This window comes from Tamandua tetradactyla, chromosome 16, assembly GCF_023851605.1.
Source record: "Tamandua tetradactyla isolate mTamTet1 chromosome 16, mTamTet1.pri, whole genome shotgun sequence".
Lineage (NCBI taxonomy): Eukaryota > Metazoa > Chordata > Mammalia > Pilosa > Myrmecophagidae > Tamandua > Tamandua tetradactyla.
Genome location: NC_135342.1, coordinates 27674938 through 27698310, shown reverse-complemented (window position 1 = coordinate 27698310; position 23373 = coordinate 27674938). Strand labels below are relative to the sequence as shown.

Genomic DNA, 23373 nt, shown 5'->3' with positions numbered 1-23373 from the left:
TTCTGGGTCTTCTCACTACTTCCCACCCCCCACCCCCCACCCCCAGCTACCATATGAATTTACCTAGAGTTTATAAAACTGAAATACCATAGGGTTGATTTTAGATGTGTCAATATAATTCATTCACATTGACCTCCGATAAGTTATAAAGGGTCCATTTGATACTAAGCAGTCTTCAAAGACCACAGCTATATCTCTTTTTCCTGTATCTAGTGGTTCTCCTGATGCTATTGTCACTGAACTTAGTTCTCAGACATTATCAGACCCATAAGAAAAATAAGCTTCTACCCTAACGCTTCTAAGGTCATGGCAAACTTTAACCTCCTGTTCTCCCTGTCTAGTCATGCCCACAGATATGTTGTCTCTACTGATTTGGTTTACTTTATGAGTCCTAGAGAGGTCTAGGAACTTTATTATCCACACCTGGAAAAGAAAAGCTCTCCTATTTAAACGCCAAACCCTATGTGGATGTTTTATTAAGGACTTACAGTACTCACCTTGTTGGTTCCAGTTGTGTAGGCCTAACCCACATGCTTCACTATTAGATCTCTGTTCAGTTAAGTGCAGAGATATATTCAATCAAGAGTGAACAGAAAAACTGGTTCTGCCAGATAACTTGCACTCCTAATCTCTCAAATTTTAAATGTTTTAGGAAAAGTTTGTTCTTATTGTTTGCAATACAGGCATAACTCAAAGATACTGTGGGTTTGCTTCCAGGCTACTGCAATGCAAATATCACAATAAATTCAATCACAAACTTATAGCATATAATACTTATGTTTTATATGTTTGGTATATAACACTTTTACATTATAACCATAGTCTATAAAATGTATGATGGCATTTGTCTAAAAAGCAATGTACACACCTTATTTACAAATACTTCATTTGTGAAAAAGATGCTAACCTTCTTTATTTGAGTTTTCAGGGAATTGTCATCTTTCTGCTGCAAGGGGGTCTTGCCTTGATGTTGATAGCTGCTGCCTGTTTAGGGTGATGGTTGCTGAAGGATGGGGTGACTTTGTCAGTTTCTTAAAACAAGGCAACAATGAACTTTGTTGCATTGATTGACTCTTCATTTCATGAAAGATATCTCTATAGCATGTGATACTGTTTGACAGTATTTTAACCATAGCAGAACTTCTTTCAACAGTGAGTCAATTCTCAGACCCTTCCAATATCAAAAATTTAGAACTGCCGTACCCCAAACAACACCAAAGAGATGTAAGGAAAGATCAAAGGTGATGGTGAAATTTATACATAGAAGAAAGGACTTAAATGAATATGAATGCTGAATCATTAAATTGATATCTCTTTTAGTCTCCGGTATTTTAGAGCAGCTAGAAGTAAAAACCTAAGATTGTGAAATTGTAACCCCTGTCAAAGTCTGAAATATGTTCTACAACTAATTGTGGTGCTGTGCTTTGAAATTTTTAGCTTTTCTGTATATATGTTATTGTTCACAAAAAAAAGAAGAAAAAAGTCAATTGTGATGATAAAAAGTATTTAAGCCCTCTAGCCTCCTATATTCTGGAGCAGGTAGAAGGAAAAATATGAGAGGATTGTATGGTAGCCCATGACAAACTCTGGGATCTGTCCTGTAATCACTTGTTGAAGAGTGCTTTGAAAACTATTGCTTTTTTATTTCTTTGCTTTGTATATATGTTATACTATACAATAAAAAAAACTTTAAAAAAAAAGTGAGTCAATCACTTTGTTTTTTGCACCCAAGCGCGCCACCCGTCCCGCAGCCTGTGATTCCCCTCAAACTCCACACACCTGCACCGTCACCCATCCCCACCATCATGCTCCAAGCACCCCCACCCCAGCCTCCACACACCCCGCATCATGGCCTCACACCCCCACCCCACACATGCGCACACCTGTCCCAGCCTGAGCAACCTCTCCTGCCCAAGCACACAGTCTTACCCTGCCCCTCTTAATACCCACACACCTGAGCCCAGCTCCTAACCCCCCCTCCCCACCCCTTGCAGGCAGTCACCAAGGCATTATGGCTGCAGGCACTCACCTTCATGCCCAAGCCACACGGCCCCTGGCCCATACAGTGGTGCAAGGCCCATCCCACCCCCCTGAGCTGTGTGCACACGTACATCAGCATCCGGTCCCTCCAGACCAGCATACACATACACACGTGCACCCCCTCCATGCACCCCCAGCTCTGGGCAAATACTGACCTGCGTATCCGGGCCACATGCCCCCAGCCCATGCAGATGCAACCCTATCCCACTGCTTCCCTGACAACGTGGGTCAGAAATCCTAGAATGAGCTGGGACTCAGCATCAAGGGATTGAGAAAACCTTCTTGACTGAAAGGCGGAAGAGAGAAATGAGAAAATCAAGTGTCATTGGTTGAGAGATTTCAAATGGAGTTGAGAGGTTATCCTGGAGGTTATTCTTATGCATTATATAGATAACCCCTTTTTAGTTTAAGGTGTATTAGAGAGGCTAGAGGGAAGTGCCTGAAACTGTAGAGCTGTGTTCCAGTAGCCATGTTTCTTTAAGATGATCATATAATGATACAACTTTCACAAAGTGACTGTGTGATTGTGAAAACCTTGTTCTGATGCTCCTTTATCTACAGTATGAACACACGAGTAAAAAAATATGGATAAAAATAAATAACTAATAGGGGGAACAAATGTTAAAATAAATTGAGTAGAGGGATATACTAGTGTTTATTCAAAGGGAGGGGAAAAGGGTATGGTATGTATGAGTTTTTTTCTTTCTTTTTATGGAGTGATATAAATGTTCTGAGAAATTGTCATGGTAATGAGTATACAGTGAGCCACTGATTGCACACCAAGTATGGAATGTTCATACGTTAAGAATGTTCACATTGTATGTAGATTGGCTTTAGTAATAAAAAATTTTTTAAAAAATCAAAGAGGCCTAATGAACTCCAACTAGAATAAATCCAAATAGGCATTCTCCAGGCACATACTAATCAGCCTGTTAAATATTGAAGAGAAGCAGAAAACCCTGAAAGCGGCAAGAGAAAAACAATCCACTACATACAAGGGAAACCACAAAAGACTGAGTTCAGACTACTCAACTGGCATTTATGGAGGTGAGAGGGCAGTGTTATGTTATATTTAAGATCCTGAAAGATAAAGATTTCCAGCCAAGAATTCTGTACTCAGCCAAACTGCCCTTCAAAACTGAGGGAGAGACTAAAAATTTCACAGACAAATAAATGCTGAGGGAATTTGTCAACAGGGACTGACCCTGTAAGAAATATTAAAGGGAGTTCTACCAGCTGAAAAAAAAAAGACAGGAGAGGGAGGTCTGCAGGAGGGCACAGAATTGAAGAGTACCAGGAAGGGTTAAAAGAGAAAGAGGGAAAAGGATATACAGACCTGACAAATAATACCCAATGGATAAGATGGTGGATTCTAGAAACACCTTACAGTAATAATTTGAATGCTTATGCATCTTTTACCAATTAAAAGATACAGATTGGCAGAATGGATTAAGAAATATAATCCAGCTATATGATGCTTATAAGAGACTCATCTTAGACACAAGGATTCATATAGATTGAAAGTGAAAGGATGAAAAAAGATGTTCCATGCAAGCTGTAACCAAAAGAAAGCAGGAGTAGCGATATTAATATCAGAAAAAATAAGCTTTAAACGTAAAGACATCAAAAGAAACAAAGAAGGACACTATATATCAATAAAAGGGATAATACACAAAGAAGAAATAATAATCATAAATGCTTATACTCCTAATCAAGGAGCTCCAAAGTACATGAGACAAACATTGAAACATAGATGTTTCAACAATAATAGTAGGAGTCTTCAATACACCACTCTCTACCATAAACACAACAACCAGACAGAGGATCAACAGGAAAATAGAGAAGTTAATTTGATAAATGAATTAGACCTAACAAACATAAATAGGTCATTACACCCCAAAACACCAGGATATATATATTCTCTAGAGCTCAAGGGACATTCCCCAGAATAGACTATACGCTGGGACAGAAAACAGTCTCTATAAATTTAAAGACATTGTAATTTTTCCAAGCACTTTCTGACCACAATGAAGTAAAACTGGAAATCAATAACCACCAAAAACAAGAACTTTCACAAATATATGGAGTTAAATAACACACTTTTAAACAACCAGTGGATCAATGAAGAGATTGCTAAAGAAATCAGTAGCTATCTGGAGATGAATGAAAATGAGAATACAATCTATTACAACTTATGAGATGTGGCAAAGACTGTGCTGTTAGGGAAATTTATTGCCCTAAATGCCTATATTAAAAAACAAGAAAGAGCAAAAATTGAGGACTTAACTGCTCACATGAAGGAAGTAGAGGAAGAACAGAAAACTAATCCCAAAGCACATAGAATATGAGAAATAAAGATTAAAGCAGAATTAAATGAATGGGAGAATAAAAAAACAGTGGAAAAAATCAATAAAACCAAAAGTTAGTTATTTAAGAAAATCAAAATTTATGGACCACTTGCAAGGTTGACAAAGGGAAAAAGAGAGAGGATGCAAATAAACAAAATCAGAAATGAGGTGGGGAGGGTAAGACCCCGAATAATTAAAAAAAAATCATAAAAGGATACTATGAACAACCATATGCCAACAAACTAGACAACTTATATGAAATGAAAAAATTCCTGGAAACACATGAACAAGCTACATTGACTCAAGAAGAAATAGGGGATCGAAACAAGCCAATTAAAAGTAAAGAGATTCAGTCATCAAAAATCTTCCCAAAAAGAAAATCTCAGGGACCAATGGCATCAAAGGGAAATTTTATCAAACATCCCAAAAAGAACTAACACCAATTCTGCTCAAACTTTTCCAAAAAGGAGAAAGGAACACTACCTAACTCATTTTATGAAGTGAACATCACTTTCATACCAAAACTGGGTAAAGATGCCACAAGAAAGGAAAACTAAAGGCCAATCTCCCCAATGAACATAGATGCAAAGTTTCTCAACCGAAAACTAGCAAATGGAATCCAAGAATACATTAAAAGAAATTATATACCATGACCAAGTAAGTATGGCAGGAATGCAAGCATGGTTCAATGCAAAAAAATCAATTAATGTAATAAAGCACATTAATAAATGGAAAGGGAAATATCACCATATCTTGATTGATGCTGAAAAAACAATTGAAAAAACTCAATATTCTTTCCTGATAAAAACACTTCAAAAGATAGCAACCAAAGGTAACTTCCTCAATATGATAAAGGGCATTTAAGAAAAGCCAACTGTACTCAATGGAGAGGGTATGAAGGCTTTCTGCTAAGATTGGAAATGAAACAAGGATGTCCTTTATCACCACTGTTATTCAACATTGTACTAGAAATTCTAGCTAGAGCAATCAGGCAGGACAAAGAAATAAAAGGCACCCAAATTGGAAAAGCAGAAGTAAAACTTTCATTAATTGCAGATGATATGATACTATACTTGGAAAATCCTGAGAAATGTATAACAGTTACATGAGCTAATAGACAAATTCAGCAAGGTGGTGAGATATAAAATTAATGTGCAAAAATCAGTAATATTTCTATATACAAGCAATGAAGTAAATGAGTCAAAAAAGGAAAAAAATCCATTCAAAATAGCAACTAAAAGAATCATCTAGGAATGAACTTAACTAAGGATGTAAAGGACTAGTACAAAGAAAGGTACATAACATTGCTAAGAGAAATCAAAGAAAATTCAAATAGGTGGAAAGACATTCCCTGCTCATGGATAAGAAAGATAAATGTAATTAAGATGACAATTCTACCTAAATTGATCTACAGATTCAACACAGTACCAATAAAAATTCCAACAACATACTTTGAAGACTTTGTAAGGCTAGTTACAAAATTCATTTTAGCTAAAAACATGCTAAAAAGAGAACAAAGTGGGAGGATTAACATTTTCTGATTTTAAAACTTACTATAAAGCCACAGTGGTCAAAGTAGAATTGGACTGGCACAAAGACAGAAGTATTGACCAATGCAATTGAATCAAGAGTGCAGAAACAGACCACCAAATCTATGGTGAACTGATCTTTGACAGGGCCCTCAAATCCACTGAACTGGGTCAAAATAGTCTTTCCAATAAGTGGTCATGGGAGAACTGTATATCAAAAGCCAAAAGAATGAAAGAGGATCCTTGTGTTACACCCTATGCAAAAGTTAACTCAGAGTGGATCAAACATCTAAATACAAGAACCAGTACCATAAAGCTCCTGGAAGAAAATGTAGGGAAACATCTTCAAGCCCTCTAATAGGAGGTAGCTTCCTATATTTTACACCCAAAGCACAAGCAACAAAATAAAAAATAGATAAATGGGAACTCCTCAAAATCAAATGCTTTGTGCTTCAAAAGACTTTGTCAGAGAGGTGAAGGAGAAGCCAGCTCAATAGGAGAAAATATTTGGAAATTACATATCAGATAAAGTTTTGATATCTGTATACATACAGAAATCACACAACAGAAAAAGAGTAAACAATCCAATTATAAAATGGACTAAAGACTGCGGTTTGGCCCAACCGCTAAACTATCGGGGACCCTCTACTCCTCAGCTTCTCACTGCTTGCTAGACGACACTGCCGCACGCAGAAAAGGGGCTCGAGCCGGGGGTCTGGGTCCAAGGGGCGCGCGCAGGAGACCTCGCTGCGGGTCTAAAGGACTGGAGGCCGAGTCAATTAAGGCATGAAGCGAGGTAGCTTTATTGTTGGTAGACGCTTATGCCAGGGCCGCCAGAAGCTAAAGACCACGAGGCTTGACGAGCCCTGGATTATATACAGTTTGAGGAGAGGCGAAGTTAGGGCGTGGCCTCCAGGGGAGGGTAGCCAATCACACAGGGAGGACGGATGAGTGACTGTGACCATAGAGATGCTGTTCCTGAGTGTACCCGTAGCAGAGGATGTTGGGTAGGTGGAGGACTAAGGAGAAGGCCAATAGGGTTAGAGAGACAAGGCTGCATCATTACTAGTCGCAGGTGAGGCTTGTAATTCAGAGGTTTAGAAGAACCGGACGTGCCAAAATGGTGAGGGAGGGAGGGAAAGAGACTAAGCCACCAGGCCAAGAATAAAATTATGCCACAATTCCTCTCTTTTTCTTTTTTAAAGAACACACTTGTGTGACAAGTGGCGGGCATGAACCTTTGCTGGGAGGGGCAGTGATAAGATTCCCCTTGTGTGCAAGGCTCAGGGTTTCAGGGGAAGGGTATGTGCTGAGCCGACCCTTATGCAAATCTCATGTGCCCCAGAAGAGCCAGAGGAGGTCTATTAGAGTGACCCTCTTCTGCGATCCTTGTGCGCACCCAGCGGTGCCCATCTGGTGGACCCAGATGCACGTACTCTGGTAACATGCAGCCCCCGTGGGGGAGTGTGAGGAATGTGGGCAGGCGATGACTGTTATAGCCTAGGGGAAGCAGGAGAGACTAGTCCTCCACTGTCCCCGGCCCGAGGGTGATCAGTCCTCAGGTGAGGCTAAGCCTGCGAGTCAAACCTGGGCTTGTCTGCGTTCCTCCATAGAACAGTCCGGGCGAGAAGGCTGAGCATAACAGCAGCCAAAACTGGGCCTCAGCTCGAGACCGGCGACAGAGAATGAGCAGCCTAGAAACGAGAAATGTTAGTCTCGCAAGGTGAGACGGGGCATAGAATGGTTAGCCGGGATAGGAGTAACACAGATGTTAGGGAAGGGGTACCATTCATTGCAAACAGAGGAGGCAAGTTTACAAGCAGCTTAGAACAATTAAGTCTCTTTGCTGTTGTAAATTGAACACAGCGCTATGCATCAGATGGTTGATATTTTCTTGCGTCTCCAAAGCTTGAGAGGTCGTTTGGGTCACGTTGAGGAGAGTCTCCGCAGTGACAGAGGCTTGAGTGAAGGTCACGGCGGCAACAGTACCAGCTGCCGGCGGCGATGGGCTACGTGTCGCGCTGGGCAAGTTGTTACTGGATTCCTAGAAACAAGACTTAAAAGGAGAACTTATTTTATGCAATCATGGGGGGGCTCAAACGCGCTCTCCTTTTCGGCTGACTGGTAGATAACTCTCGGCAAAACCTGTACTAGGATGCAAAACTGTGAGTTGTTGAAAATACTAGTACTGATTCAGGGTGTTAGACCCGTGCTACATGCCCATTTAAGTCCTGGCGAAGGAATTAGGTAAGTGTTTACTACAAAGTCCCTGGAAGCCTGCCGGTGGCGTGCCAATGCAAGTGCCCCTACCCGATCCAACAGGGAATCGGGTACACTCGCATGTATTGCTCGTGCAGACACTTTTCCCAGGTTTGTTTGGATCAACAGAGGGAATGTCAAAGTCATACGCCCCTGCAATTAAGTGACATAAATCAACTTCGAGGGAGGGCCACCACTGTCCCATGGGATGCTTACTATCAGTTTTGGTAGCCACGATATCACCATTGGAATTCAGGATTTGCCAAGTTTGTTTTACAGGTTGGTGAGGGTTGGGAGGTTCGGCACCTGCTAAAATCCTTTTAAGATGAAGTCCCAACAGAATACAGCCCAGCAGCTGGGGTCCAGCTACCTTGACTGCCTGCATCACTTTGTCCCACACAGCTATTTTAATTATTCTTTTAATTAAAGGAGAAAAACTAACAGGTTAATCTGCAGATGTTTAGCAAGAGCTGCAGGGTGAGGCATGCCAGGCTGAGGGGACCCCATAGGTCGGATATGCTTGTTAATTTCCCTGAGGTCATTAAGAAGTCTAAATTTGGTACCTCCCTTTTTACTGATGATAAAAACTGGAGACTTGTAAGGACTACGTGATGGCTCTATGTGTCCTGCGACTAATTGCTCTTGCACTAGTCGCTCTAATATTGTTAACTTGTGGGATGGAAGCGGCCACTGCTCCACCCAGATAGGCTCCTCTGTGTCCCATTGAAGAGGAGTGGGTGCTGGAGGTGTAACGCGAGCAGTGGCGCAAACTATTGGGGGGGCTGCGAGGTAGTATCGGTCCCTACATCTGCGGGGATGGCTCGCCCCCAGAGGGCCTGGCCGATGGTGGTTGAGAAACATTCTTGAGGGGGCTGCGTGGTAATATATGCCCCTGAGGCTGCTAGAATGTCTCGCCCCCATAAGATCTGGTCAATGGTGTTTAGAAACAATGGCCTGAAGACACCTCGGTGGCCTTCTTCATCCTCCCATGTAAGGGGAATGGCGGCTCTCGCCGACGGGGCAGAGCCCGTGGCACCGATTACTGCGGGCCCTGCGGTAGTTGGGCACAGATTCTTCCATTTTGCAGGAAGGCATGAAATTTCTGCTCCCGAGTCCACCGTACCTAGAAGCCAATCGGCTCCGATTTTTAGTTTACGGGTGGGTTTGTTCGGGGTTATAGGAATGGTCCACATTATGGTTTGGGGGTGTTCCTGCTGACACCCCGGGTCTCTTGGGGACAGGGCTGAGACCTGCCCCTTTGGAAGTTTAAAGGCGGGTTAGGTGCGCGGCAATTGCGTGCCCAGTGATAGCCATTGTTACACTTTGGGCAAGGGGTTTTGGGCTTTCTCTCTTGCCAGCGTTTTCCTTCCGGTGGCTTGGCCCCCGTGTCTCTCGGGTCAGGTTGCTTAGGACACTCCCGAGCAAAATGTCCAGACTCATCGCACCGGTAACATTCATTAGTAGCTCTAAGTGCGAGTGCTAGGGAGTCAGCAAGATCTCTTGCGGAAGGGTTAATGTTGGAACAAGCAAGTACCCAATCAGAGATGGACTTCTCTCTAATGCCTGCCAGCGCTTGTCTGAAGATGGGACGGGCTCCCTCAAATATAAGTTCCTTAGCCAGCGCATTTTGCCCGATAATCATGTATTTTGTTTTTGCAAGCCGCTTGTACCCTAGAGACAAAGGAGGCGAAATCCTCATCTGTTTTCTGAATTAACTTGGTAATTTGTTCTGGTCTGGAGGCTGAACAACTACGGAAGGCCCGCATGGCTACTTCGCGTAACTGAACCCAAAACCCATACGGGGCAGCGGTATAGACCGCTGGGTCGAAGTACCGACCGCTCCCGAGGAAAGACTCGAGAGGGACGCCGAGGCCCGGGGGCCCTCCTGGGTAATTTATCTGTCGAGCAGCCCGCTCGGCCTCTGAGTTGAAGTGCGCCTTCCAATCAACATACTGGCCTGGGGTGAGAATAGCTCTGGCTAGAGTTGTCCAATCATGAGGTGTATTAAGCTGCGTGGACATTTCCTCTAGCAGGTGGGTCGCGTATGGACTCGCAAACCCGTCTTCCTTGACCGCTTTGCGCAGTTGCTTGATTGCCTCTGCACTGTGAGGATACCAAGCAAGTGGGCGCTGCTGCGTCGGCTGGAGATTCATAGGGAAGCATCCAACCATGGGCGGCGGGAGGGGCCGCTGGGGCTCAGTAGGCCATGCCGCTGCAGCGGACTGAACAGGTGGGCTACCAGGCCAGACTGGGCCGGCGGCTGTGGCCCCGGAGTCACAAAATGATGGACGGGTCTCACAAAAAGGCGGAGGAGGGGCATAAGATGGCGGACCAGGCTCCTCCCCTGTGAGAGGAGGGGTCGAGGGAGTGTCGTTCAGCTTTTTTAACTCCGGAGGAGGCGGAAGTGGGTTGGGAGTGAGTGAGTTACGAGATGGCTCCTGGCCACTCCCTTTCGGGAGGGTGGGGTAGAGGTTCTTCCTGTGGCTTTGTTCTTTACTCGAGGAAGAAGCCGGAAGGCCGCCATTTGTATCCCTCAGGGGATCTACCTCTAGCCGATTATTAAGCTGATCGAGCAGCGACTCGGCGACTGAGTCTGACTCAGAATCAGAGCCGTCAGCCTCCGCGGCCCTCGCTCGGGCCGGGCGGCCGTCTGTCGGCGGCGAGGAGCCCTGAAGGCAGGAGCGAATGGCAAGGAGAGTGGGGAGCAACCCCGGAGGGAAACGCTTACCCTCGTGCTCCATTTTGTCCATTACTCTCGCAATTAGCTGATCGTAAGTGTCTATACTCCACAGGTGGCAAGTCACTAGCCACGGGTTAAAAGGAAGCAGGAGATCCCAATAAACCTGCAGCTGCTTAAAAGAGACTTTACAATTATGAGCGTCTAAAAGTGCTGCTAGGGCATGGACCTGTGGTGCCTGCTGCCGAGAAATTCTGCTACCCATGTTCACCAAAATTTAGGGAGACAACTAGCCACTCCGATCAGGGCCTAGGACTTCCTTGGGAGTTTATTTGGGTGGCTAGTGCCGCTTACCTTGGACGAGGTCCTAGGGTGCCGTGGGAGTTCGCCGGGTGAGGAGAGAGGGGTCCCTGTTCGGGCGCCACTTGCGGTTTGGCCCAACCGCTAAACTATCGGGGACCCTCTACTCCTCAGCTTCTCACTGCTTGCTAGACGACACTGCCGCACGCAGAAAAGGGGCTCGAGCCGGGGGTCTGGGTCCAAGGGGCGCGCGCAGGAGACCTCGCTGCGGGTCTAAAGGACTGGAGGCCGAGTCAATTAAGGCATGAAGCAAGGTAGCTTTATTGTTGGTAGACGCTTATGCCAGGGCCACCAGAAGCTAAAGACTACGAGGCTTGACGAGCCCTGGATTATATACAGTTTGAGGAGAGGCGAAGTTAGGGCGTGGCCTCCAGGGGAGGGTAGCCAATCACACAGGGAGGACGGATGAGTGACTGTGACCATAGAGATGCTGTTCCTGAGTGTACCCGTAGCAGAGGATGTTGGGTAGGTGGAGGACTAAGGAGAAGGCCAATAGGGTTAGAGAGACAAGGCTGCATCATTACTAGTCGCAGGTGAGGCTTGTAATTCAGAGGTTTAGAAGAACCGGACGTGCCAAAATGGCGAGGGAGGGAGGGAAAGAGACTAAGCCACCAGGCCAAGAATAAAATTATGCCACAAAAGACATGAATAGGAATTTTTCTGAAGAGCAAATACAGATGGCTAAAAAGCACATGATGATCTGCTCATTTTCATTAGCTAGATCAATAGTACAATGAGTACCACCTCAGACCTATAAGAATGGCTGCTATTAATCTTACAGCAAACTACAAATATTGGAGAGGATGTGGAAAAATTGCGACACATGCACTGCTGGTGGGAACATATAATTATTTAGGGGCTATGGAAGACAGTCTGGCCAATCCTCAGAAAACTAAATATCATGTTGCCCTATGACTCAGCAATACCACTACTCAATATACACAGAAGAGCTGAAAGCTGTGACACAACAAATATCTGCAAATCAATGTACATAGCCGCATTATTCACAATCACCAAAAGACAGAAACAATCCAAGTGCTCATCAATGGATGAGTGGATTAACAAAATGTGGTATATACATATGATGGAATATTATGCAGCACTAGGATGAAATGATGTTCTGAAGCACCTGACAACATGGAGGAGCCTTGAGGACATAATGCTGAGTAGAATAAGCCAGACACAATAGGATAGATACTGTATGGCTCCACTTTTATGAGCATGGTAAAGGTAAAATCAGAGGCTTACAATACAGAATATAGGGGACCTTGAGATACTCAGATGGCTGAATGGTTAGCTAATGATGCTGAACTTAAATGTAAGGGGATAGATGGAAGAGAAGGCAATTCACTAGTGGGTCTATAAATAATATTACCATATTGAAGGTGAACATGATTGAAAGGGTTGTATAGACTTATGTGTCCCGCCAATTAAAACTACAAATCTAAATAAGTTCTTGCATGAACTATTGCAAAGGTATGAATCTTGTACAAAGAGTGCATAATTTCAGGGTATAGGGGAAAAACTGGTATTGTATGGCTTGGGATATGTTTAACAGGAAAACATTAACAGTGCTGCAGCAATACCAGGGGTAAATAATGGGGGGAGGGACAAGCATTAAGGGGAGGTTTGGATTTCCTAGTTGGTAAGGGTGTGTTTATTGGTTATCTTTTTCTTGGGAACAATGAAATTAGAATTTAAAATTGAGAGTGTTGATGGACTGTTGACTTTGGATATTACACAGGATGCTGAATGAATGGAAGAGGCTGAAGGATTCACTGAGTGAGAAGTAGATTGGCAAACAATGGTGTATACATATGATTGAATATTATGCTGCTACAAAAAAGGACTGAAGTTGTGAGGCATGCGACATTGTGAATGAACCTGTGGGACATCTGGTGAGGCAAAATAAGCCAGAAACCAAAGAGCAAATATTGTATAGTCTCATTTAAAAAATAGTTATAAGAAAACAGGGGTCTAGATTCTAAGTTCTTATAGCAGTCACATTTAGTTTGGAGTAGTTATTGTTATTTCTGGATTTTGAAAGGCTGTTTTATATATGTATAATCTGGTTTTTAGAGATGAGAATGAAGCCAGTCAGGTCAAGGTTAAGCTAATACAGAATACAGTGAGGGGTAAGGAAGACAATGTCTGCATTTTAGAACTTCATTTAGTTTTTGAGACCAAAGGAAGAAAGATTTGTTTTGTCCAGAACCTAAATGTTCTGTAGCACATAATCTTAACTTAACCTGTCTGGACAGATCATGTAAACAATGCAATAAGAATAAGAATGAGGGCCTTTAATCCTCTATAGCTTAATGTAATGCCTAGATACATCCCAGAGTATATTAAGCAGATAACAAAAAAGTATTGCCAAAGTCCCTTGAGGGATGGGGGAAAAATATGTAAGTATTAAACTTTACCACCAGGGAAATCCAGGATAATGTGTTAAACATTAGTGACACCCAAATCAATAGGCCAAGCGCTTGATATTGAGACTTGCTCTCATGAAGCTTACGTATGTAGTGGAGAAGTTTAGCCTACCTATAGGTATGCCTAAGAGTTATTTCTGGAGGACCTCTTTTTTTTTATTAATTAAAAAAAATTAACTAACAAAACAATTAGAAATCATTCCATTCTACATATACAATCAGTAATTCTTAATATCATCACATAGTTGCATATTCATCATTTCTTAGTACATTTGCATCGATTTAGAAAAAGAAATAAAAAGACAACAGAAAAAGAAATAAAACGATAATAGAGAGAAAAAAAAAACTATATGTACCATACCCCTTACCCCTTGCCTTCACCTACCACTATTTCAAACTGAATTTATTTTAACATCTGTTCCCCCTGTTATTTATTTTTATTCCATATGTTCTACTCTTCTGTTGACATAGTAGATAAAAGGAGCATCAGACATAAGGTTTTCACATTCACAGAGTCTCATTGTGAAAGCTATATCATTGTTCAATCATCATCAGGAAATATGGCTACTGGAACACAGCACTACATTTTCAGGCAATTCCCTCCAGCCTCTCCACTATATCTTGAACAACAAGGTGATATCTACTTAATGCATGAGAATAACCTCCAGGATAACCTCTCAACTCTGTTTGGAATCTCTCAGCCATTGACACTTTGCCTCATTTTACTCTTCCCCCTTTTGGTCGAGAAGGTTCTCTCAGTCTCTTGATGTTAATTCTCAGCTCATTCTAGGGTTTTTCTGAGTCCTTTGATGCTGAGTCTCAGCTCATTCCAGGATCTCTGTCCCACGTTGCCAGGAAGGTCCACACCCCTGGGAGTCATGTCCCACGCAGAGAGGGGGAGGGTGGTGAGACTGCTCGTCATGTTGGCTGGAGAGAGAGGCGACATCTGAGCAACAAAAGAGGCTCTCTTGGGGGTGACTCTTAGGCCTGAATTTTAAGTAGACTTGACCTATCTTTTGTGGGTTTAAGTTTCATGTGAACAAACCACAAGACTGGGGGCTCAGCCTATAGCTTTGGTTGTCCACACTGCTTGTGAGAATATCAAGAATTCAACTCGGGGAGGTTGAATTTCTCCCCACTCTCACCATTCCCTGAAGGGGGCTTGCAAATACTTTTCCAGTCACTGATCAAATCATTCTGGGATTCAGCGGGGGATCACTCTGGACAAACCAACAAAAACTCATGTGCTACCTGAGATTCCAAGTACTTATGACATTCAATCAAATTATCTACATTAGTTATATTAGGAAATGCTCTAGTCAAAATCTAAATTTTGTAACACATAAACATTTTTTGCTTTGGTCTCACACATAATGTGACATTTTAAAGTATTAGATATCATCTATTTTCAGCACCCTGCAATAATGACAATCCTTTGTTCTTCCTCATGCAAAAACATTTTTAAAATTTGTACATTGTACATTTCACTATTATTATACACTCTAGGCATTCGTAGATTATACCATCTCGATCTTTTGGAGGACTTCTTTTGTTGCTCAGATGTGGCCTCTCTCTAAGTGCAACTCTGCAAGTGAAATCTTTGCCCTCCCCCATACTCAAAATGACATCGAAGGTGAAAATCTCAGCATAGGTGATGGCCTAGTACTGGTACCATGGGATCAACAAGCCATCCTGACCAAAAGGGAGAAAAGAAAGTAGGTATCAGGAGCCGAGAGTTCAAACAGAGTTGAGAGGCTACACTGGAGGTCACTCTTAACACAAGCTTCAGTTACTTGCTACCTATCATAGCTTGCCAAACACCAACCAAAACCATTCCTGCCAATACTAAAGAACACCTAACATGTTATATACAATTCTACAAAGTTTTCATGCACTAGTGTAACTTTCCAGAAACCTACACCCTCCAGATGGGTCCCTGAACTAAGTTAAGTCTTGATTTTGCAGAGGGGTCAGCCTCCCCCAAATCAACCGTTCCATTACCTTATCTAAAATTACTGACAAGTCCCTTTCAACATGAAAAAATTAGAATGGCATAACTCAAATATCCCTGAAGAGTGAGAGAAAGATGAAAAGTGATGGTGGAGCTACACAGAGGAGGTAGAATTTAACAAATGAGTATGATTGCTGAATCATTCATTATATTGAAATTTCTTTTATACTCCAGTATCATAGAGTATCTAGAAGTAAAAACTTAAAATTGTGGAACTGTAACCCATACCAAACTCTGAAATCTGTTCTACAGCTAATTTTTGCAATGTGCTTTGAAATTTATTGTTATATATGTATACATATATGTATATATGACATTTCTCACAAAAGAAAAGAAGAAGTCGATTGTGATGATAAATGCATAGCTACATGATGATATTATGAACCATTGTTTGTACACTTTGGATGATTACATGGCACGTGAACATATAATATATATCAATAAAAAAGAAAAAATATTTAAACAGAATGAAAAAAAGACAATGCATGCTCATTGTAGATAGCAGAGAAAATACAGAAAAATTAAAATAAACTGTAATTTTACCACTTAAAAAAAGGGAGGCAATCCTCTCAAACTCTGCTGCTTTATCAACTAATATGATGTAATATTCTGAAACTTTTGTTGTCAATTCAACAATGTTACAGCATCTTCACCAAGAGTAGATTCCATCTAAAAAAAAACCACTTTCTTCGCTCATCCATAAAAAGCAACTCCTCATCCACTTAAGTTTTATCATTAGATTGCAGCAATTCAGTCATATCTTCAGGCTCCACTTCTAATTCTAGTTTTCTTGCTATTTCCATGACATCTGCAGTTACTTCCTCCATCAAAGTCTTGAATCTCTCAAAGTCATTCAAGAGGACAAGAAAGGGGGAAAATTCAACTTCTCCATTTGGAGAATTCCTGATATTCTCACAAGCAGTGGGGACAAGCAAATCAATAGGCTGATCCCTCAAACTTGGGGTTTGTTCATCTGAAATTTATCCCTGCAAAGGATAGGTTAAGCCTACTTAAAATTAGGCCTAAGACATACCTCCAGAGAACCTCTTTTGTTGTTCAGATGTGGCCTCTCTCTCTTAGCCAACATGGCAAGCAAACTTACTACCCTCACCTCTCTACATGGGACATGACTCTCAGGGGTGTAAACCTCCCTGGCTACTTGGGACAGAAATCCTAGAATGAGCTGAGACTCTGCATCAAGGGATTGAGAAAACCTTCTTGACCGAAAAGGCGAAAAGAGAAATGAGACAAAATAAAGTGCCAATGCTGAGAGATTTCAAACAGAGTCGAAAGTTTATCCTGGAAGTTATTATGCATTATATAGATATCCCCTTTTTAGTTTAAAGTATATTAGAGTGGCTGAAATTTTAGAGCTGTGTTCCACTAGCCATGTTTTTTGAAGATGATTGTATAATGATATAGCTTTTGCAATGTGACCGTGTGATTGTGAAAACCTTGTGTCTGATGCTCCTTTTATCTACTTATGGACAGATGAGTAAAAAATATGGATAAAAATAAATAAAAAAGAGGGGGAACACATGTTAAAATAAATTGAGTAGATTGAAATACTAGTGATCAATGAAAGGGTATAGGAAAAAAATTAGGGGGAACAAACGTTAAAATACATTGTGTAGATGGGAATACTAGTGGTCAATGAAAAGGAGGGGTAAGAGGTATGGTATGTATGAGTTTTTTCTTTTTCCTTATTTCTTTTTCTGGAGTGACACAAATGTTCTAAGAAATGATCATGGTGATGAATATACAACTATGTGATGATATTGTGAGCCATTGATTGTATACCAAGTATGGAATGTTCATATGTTAAGAATGTTCGTGTCTGTATGTTGCTTTGTTTTGTCAGTAAAAACATTAATTAAATTAAATTATGAATTATAATTAATTAATAAAAATGCTTCCAAACTCCTGTTAATTGTTGATATTTTTACCTCCTCCCACGAATCACGTTCTTAATGGTTTCTAGAATGGTGACTCCTTTCCATAATGTTTTCAATTCGTTTGCCCAGATCCATTAGAGAAATCACTATCTATGGCAGTTATAGTCTTAGAAAATCTTTTTTTCTCAGCTGTAGGTCTCAACAGTGGACTTAAAATAGTCAGTAAACCATGTTGTAAGCAGATGTGCTGTCACTTTGTTGTTCCATTTATACAGCACAAGCAGGGTAGATTTAATATGATTCTCAAGGGCACTAGGATATTTGGAAAGGTAAATCAGCATATGTTTCAACTGAAATTCACCAATTGCATTAGCCCCTACCAAGGATCAGCCTGTCCTCTGAAGCTTTGAAGCCAGGCACTGAATTCCCCTTTCTAGCTATGAAAGTCCAATAGATGGCTGCTTCATTAAAATTGAAGATCTGTTGTTCAATATGGCCAACTTCATCAATTATGTTAGCGGGATCTTCTGGATAACTTTTGCAGCTTCTACATCAGCACATGCTGCTTTTCTTTACTTTTTTTCCTCATTAAACTTTGTTCTAATGGGTCTCAAAATTCTGTGACAGATTTTTGGTCGTTGTTCCCATTTAAAAAGTACTGATTTTAAAGACTAATAACTTAAAACTGCCACCTGAAAACAAATGGTCCACAAAACGTTCCTTTCCTTCTAAAGGTTTTACAATGTATTGTTATCATTAACCAGTCTTTTATTATTAAACTTAAATGGCCAATTGAGACAAACAGTTCTGAGACTGTTCCTTCAGCACTGATTAAGATTGGGGTGGCAGGTGTTATGGGTAATATTAATTTAGCTTTCTGAGCTCTTTGGGCAGACTTGGTGACCTTGCCAGCTCCAGCAGCCTTCTTTTTCACTGCCTTGATGATACCCATAGCAACTGTCTGTCTCATATCACAAACAGCAAAACAACCCAGAGGAGGATAATCAGGAAACTCTCAACACACATGGGTTGCTAGGAACCATATCAATGATGGCAGCATAACCAGATTTCAGGAATTTGGGGCTATCTTCCAATTTCTTGCCAGAATGGTGATAAATCTTCTTCTTTGGCTTGGCAAGCTTGGAACGAATGTGAGCTGTGTGACAATTCAGTACAGGGGCATAGCCAGCACTGATTTGCCCTGGTTGGTTCAGGATAATCACCTGAGCAGTGAAGCCAGCTGCTTCCATTGGTAGGTCATATTTGCTGTCAACAGCCACATTGCCACAACGAACATCTTTTACAGACACGTTTTTGACATTGAACCTCAGATTGTCCCCAGGAAGAGCGTCACTCAAAGCTTAACAGTGCATTTCAACAGACTTTACTTCAGTTGCGATGTTGACCCAGCTTCCTGGCTACTAACCCAAGTGAAGTTCTTGTGAAGTGGGGAAATAAATATCTTTATATTTTAAGCCATTTTCAGTTATGCATCATATAACTTCCAGCTAATAGTATCTCAATTTAAGTTCTCAAATTTAATCTCCAGTACTAATTTTTCCACTGAGCTCTGCATATATATATCCAAATGCCTACTTGATATCACCTTTTTGAAATTCAAGAAGAATCTCAAAATTAACAAGCCCCTGTTCATCCAAGAAGCTTGCTCCATACCCATTGTTCCTTATCTTGGTAAACGGTCCTCTAATTAGTCCAGTTGCTCAACCCCGAAACTTAGGCATTATTTCTAACTTCTCCCTTTTTCTCATATTTGCAATCAAGCATTCAGCAAGTCCTTAGTTCTGTATTCAAATTATATTCCAATTTAACCATTTTTTGTTGCCTCCACCATCATATCTTAATCAATCTAGTGGTCTCCAAAATAGGTCAGATATAGGAAAACCTGCCACTAATACTTAAATCCCTGGATCAACAGTATAAATGGAAGCTCTCAGCCAGTCTCTTCACCCCCCCCCCCCCACCGCATCACTGTCCTACACCATGAGGGTCCTTATGTGCACATGCGTGGACACTCTGGCTTGCATGTCTAAGCTCTGTCCAGCCCCACTAAACAGTTTCTACTTGGTCATCTAACTTACAAAGAAAATATTTTAGATGTCAACTCAAAAATGTAAAAGGGATATGATATTTTTCAAAATAGTTTCAGTGAGGGCTGTCGCAGAAAGTTTTAAAGAACACTACTTTAAAAAAAAGGAAGATCAAGTTTAGTAAATGTTTCAAGGTGTATCATCACAGATATGTATGCTAACGTCAAGTACACAAGGTTGTCTCCTGACTCAAAGCACCTATCTGAACTTTTATATATTGTTGCATTTCCAAGTCCCAATTTCCCTATATAAAATTGGATTAGAATTTTTATTTGTAGTATTGTAGGGAGAAAAATGAGATAACACTTAAAAGGAAATTGCACAGTTCTTGGTTCTTAGAAGTTACCTATTAAGTGTAAATTATCTTTCCCAGGAATTAGTGATGGCATTTTATTTCTCTGGATTTGAAGTTTATTAATTGGGGTGAGGCAAGGTTCTTTTCAGATGTGTCAGTAGTCAGTGCCAAGTAAGCCTTGGTAAAACTGTGCTTCATTTTTCCCTAGGCAGAGCTATAGAAGGACGCTTTTGTGTAAAGAATATGGGTGGTCAATTAAAATAACTAAGCCAAGAAATGAAGGATTCTATTTAATTCCTAATTGAGGTAGGAACTCAATGCCTTCAAATAAAAAATAACTAAGGTACATGATACTTTACCAAACACACACACAGCAAGATTCACACATTTATTTGGGATACTGAGAACTGTGACGTCATGGGGGTTGTACTGGTTTAAATCTGTATGCACCTCAGAAAAACAGGTCCTTAAATCTAATCCATTCCTGTGGGTGTAAGTAAGACCTTTTGATAAGGTTAGTTCAGTCAAGGTGTGTCCTACCTCAATCAGGGTGGCATTTAATACTGAATACTGTTACTAGAGTCCTTTATAAAAGAATGAAATTCAGACAGAAAAGGCCACAGAAGCATGAAGCTGAAATCAACGAAATAAGGAAGAAAAGAGAGAGAGACCAGCAGATTCCACCATGTGTCTTGTCATGTGACAGAGCCAAGGATTGCTGGCAGCTGGTCTTTGGAAAGAAATCATGATGCCGTGATTTGGACATTTTCCAAGCCTCAAAACCAGGAGCCATTAAATCCCCACTGTTGAACTCAACCTGTTTCATAGTATTTGCCTTGAGCAACCTAGGAAACTAAAACAGGAACAATTATTGCTTCAACACAAAATATTTATATTAAATATAAATTTAATTTATATTTATTATATATTATATGTAATTATTATGTATATTATTATTGGGAAAATCTACATTTTCTATCAAAATTACAACAAAATGATAAGACATGAGTTCATCTAAATAACTAAAAATTAAATAAGACATGATAAGCTATTTCAGAATTTATATTGCTTTGCTGTTAATAAGATACTATTACTAAATATACACCATTTTTGTCATCTAATAGTATTGTCTTACAAAGAAGTAGTAACATTGTTAAGAAAGATTCTAGGAAGAATATCAAACTTGGAAAATTATAGGAATTAAGCTATTTACCTTAAAATTTTAAAAGGACCATTTGCTGGTTATTTCTTTGTCATGTTTTTAGCTGTAAAAATGCCTTTCTCCATTCTCTGATGCTAGGGCTAAGACTCCACCAGAATCCCTTGCCAGGTGGCTTCCTGTTATAGTCTGCCAATGGGAGGTATTTAAGAGAGGTGTGTAACCAATTCCCTGAAATCAAATCTCCTTTACTTGAAATTTCTAGTGCAGTTCTGTTTTCTTGATTAGTCCCTCATGCACCGAGTCCTGTGATTATTTGTTTTAGCAGTGGAACCACTTAGTGGGCAAAATTCAAGGATCACTTCCATACTCTATTGCCTTAGTTTGCCTTGGCTACTACAACAAAAATACCACAGAACTAGTTGGATTAAACAACAGGAATTTATTGTTTTATAGGCTAGAAGTCCAAAATAAAGTGTTGGTAGGATCAGGCTTTTTCTGAAGTCTGTAGCATTCTGGTGATGGCTTGCTGGGAATCAATCTCTGCCTCCATCACATGACAACCTGTCTTTTCTCTCCTCCTCTTACTTCTACTGACTGAAATTTGTCTCCTAATTTCCTCTGCTTATAAGGACTTCAGTCATACTGGATTAAGGCCTACCCTTAATCTGGCCTCATTAAAACAGGATCGTCAAAGATCCTATTAAAAAATGAGTTCACTCCTACAAGACTAGGGGTTAGGACTTGAACATGTCTTTGTGGGAGACATGAATCAATCTACCACATCCATGTAAATGTCTGTACTCAAACCAATGTTGATTTTGATGGTGTGAAGTAAGAAAAATAAAGGACAAAAAGCCTTCACAGATCAATTATCAACATATGAAGAAACAGTCATACATCACCCTAAGTTTCTCTGAAGGTATACTTTCCTAATCAAGAATGAAATGCCTCTAATTTCCAACACCTCAGTATGAAATGTTGAAGATAACAACTGTTTTATGTATTTGTCAAGTACCAGACCACAATTACCATCCAAAGAACTCTTCACTCATAAGTTCCCCCAATAAAGGAACTAAACTATTAAATAAGCAGAGATAATTTGTAGAGCCTTCAAAAACACAATTGCTTGCTTGCTTCTGAAGGTAACAATGCCCAATTGCATATAGTAACTAGCAAATCATCCTAGCCACAGTAGCCAGGATCTTTTTTCCCAAGATTCTCTGGCTTTAGCTACTAGCAGGCTCTCTGTGGGGAGGTAACAGGAGGGTACATCTTCCAAGCATGGATTTCCATTTTGAAACTTCTTGCTTCCAGAAATCACCTACTCATTCAGATCCTGATTTGGGTTACTCTTCTCAGACCTGAAGTTATATTCTGCACTAAGGTCTGGGATTGGGAAAGAATGCTCCCTTGCTTGAAACTTTCATATTCTTGTCCTCCTAACTGTGGGCAGTTTTTATGAAGCTAGACCCTAAATAAAGTTGCTAAGTAAATGGTAGAAGCAGCTGCAAGAGGAACTCCAGGGCTACGAACTACCAGATTACACAGGCCTTTGATGCAAATAAGCATCCTGTACAAATGGAATCTAATTACCCTTCTGTCACGTTCGTTAGGTGCAGGTAGAAAATGGTTATCAAAATCAGGACGATAGCGACCTCTCTCACGTCAGGGAAGGGATGGGGTAGTAGATCTGGAAATAGTCAGACACAGAGACACAAAAGAACTCTTCTCCCACGACTCAACCCCAAAGGCAAGCCCACAAAGAAATGTATGAAGCTCCGTCACCTGTCGCCGGTAAATTGCAGCCCCAAGGGCAAGAACACAGTTACAGCAATAGTCACCTGGAAAGTCAGATATAATCTTTCTAACACAGTCTTTCTCACACCCATAGTCATTATCACATTCTCATCGTGACACACCCATAATCTGTCACAAAACAGTCGAAAATCATAGGGACGTGATTTGAAACACCGAAGCTCGCTGCACTGGAAGAAACCGTCATCCCCACGATGCTGAAGCACGAAAGCGTACAGCGAGTCACATACCCCCACCCTCCCCTTCTCCCACAGAGGCATTCAATCACAGCCACGCACACACAGAGCCTCACACACAATCGCCCACGATCACTCACATGTCCATGGTCGCCCAAGGTGTCAAAAACGCTCCCCTTGCAGCCCAGCCCGCCCCAGTTTACGGAGGTCGCCTGCAGCGTAAGTACCACGCGGAAGCAGTTCGCGGCGCCCTCTGGGAAATGTAG

At 41.1% G+C, this 23373-nt stretch overlaps 1 long non-coding RNA gene across 1 annotated transcript; it reads right to left on the bottom strand.

Moving 5' to 3' along the window:
- Nucleotides 1–71: 71 nt before the first annotated feature.
- LOC143660103 (uncharacterized) lies at nucleotides 72–23335 on the bottom strand. Its single transcript, XR_013163849.1, has 3 exons — nucleotides 23248–23335; nucleotides 2196–2326; nucleotides 72–1003 (listed from the first exon to the last, which is right to left on the bottom strand). It is a non-coding gene; the product is annotated as an uncharacterized LOC143660103 (long non-coding RNA).
- Between the last annotated feature and the right edge of the window lie 38 nt (nucleotides 23336–23373).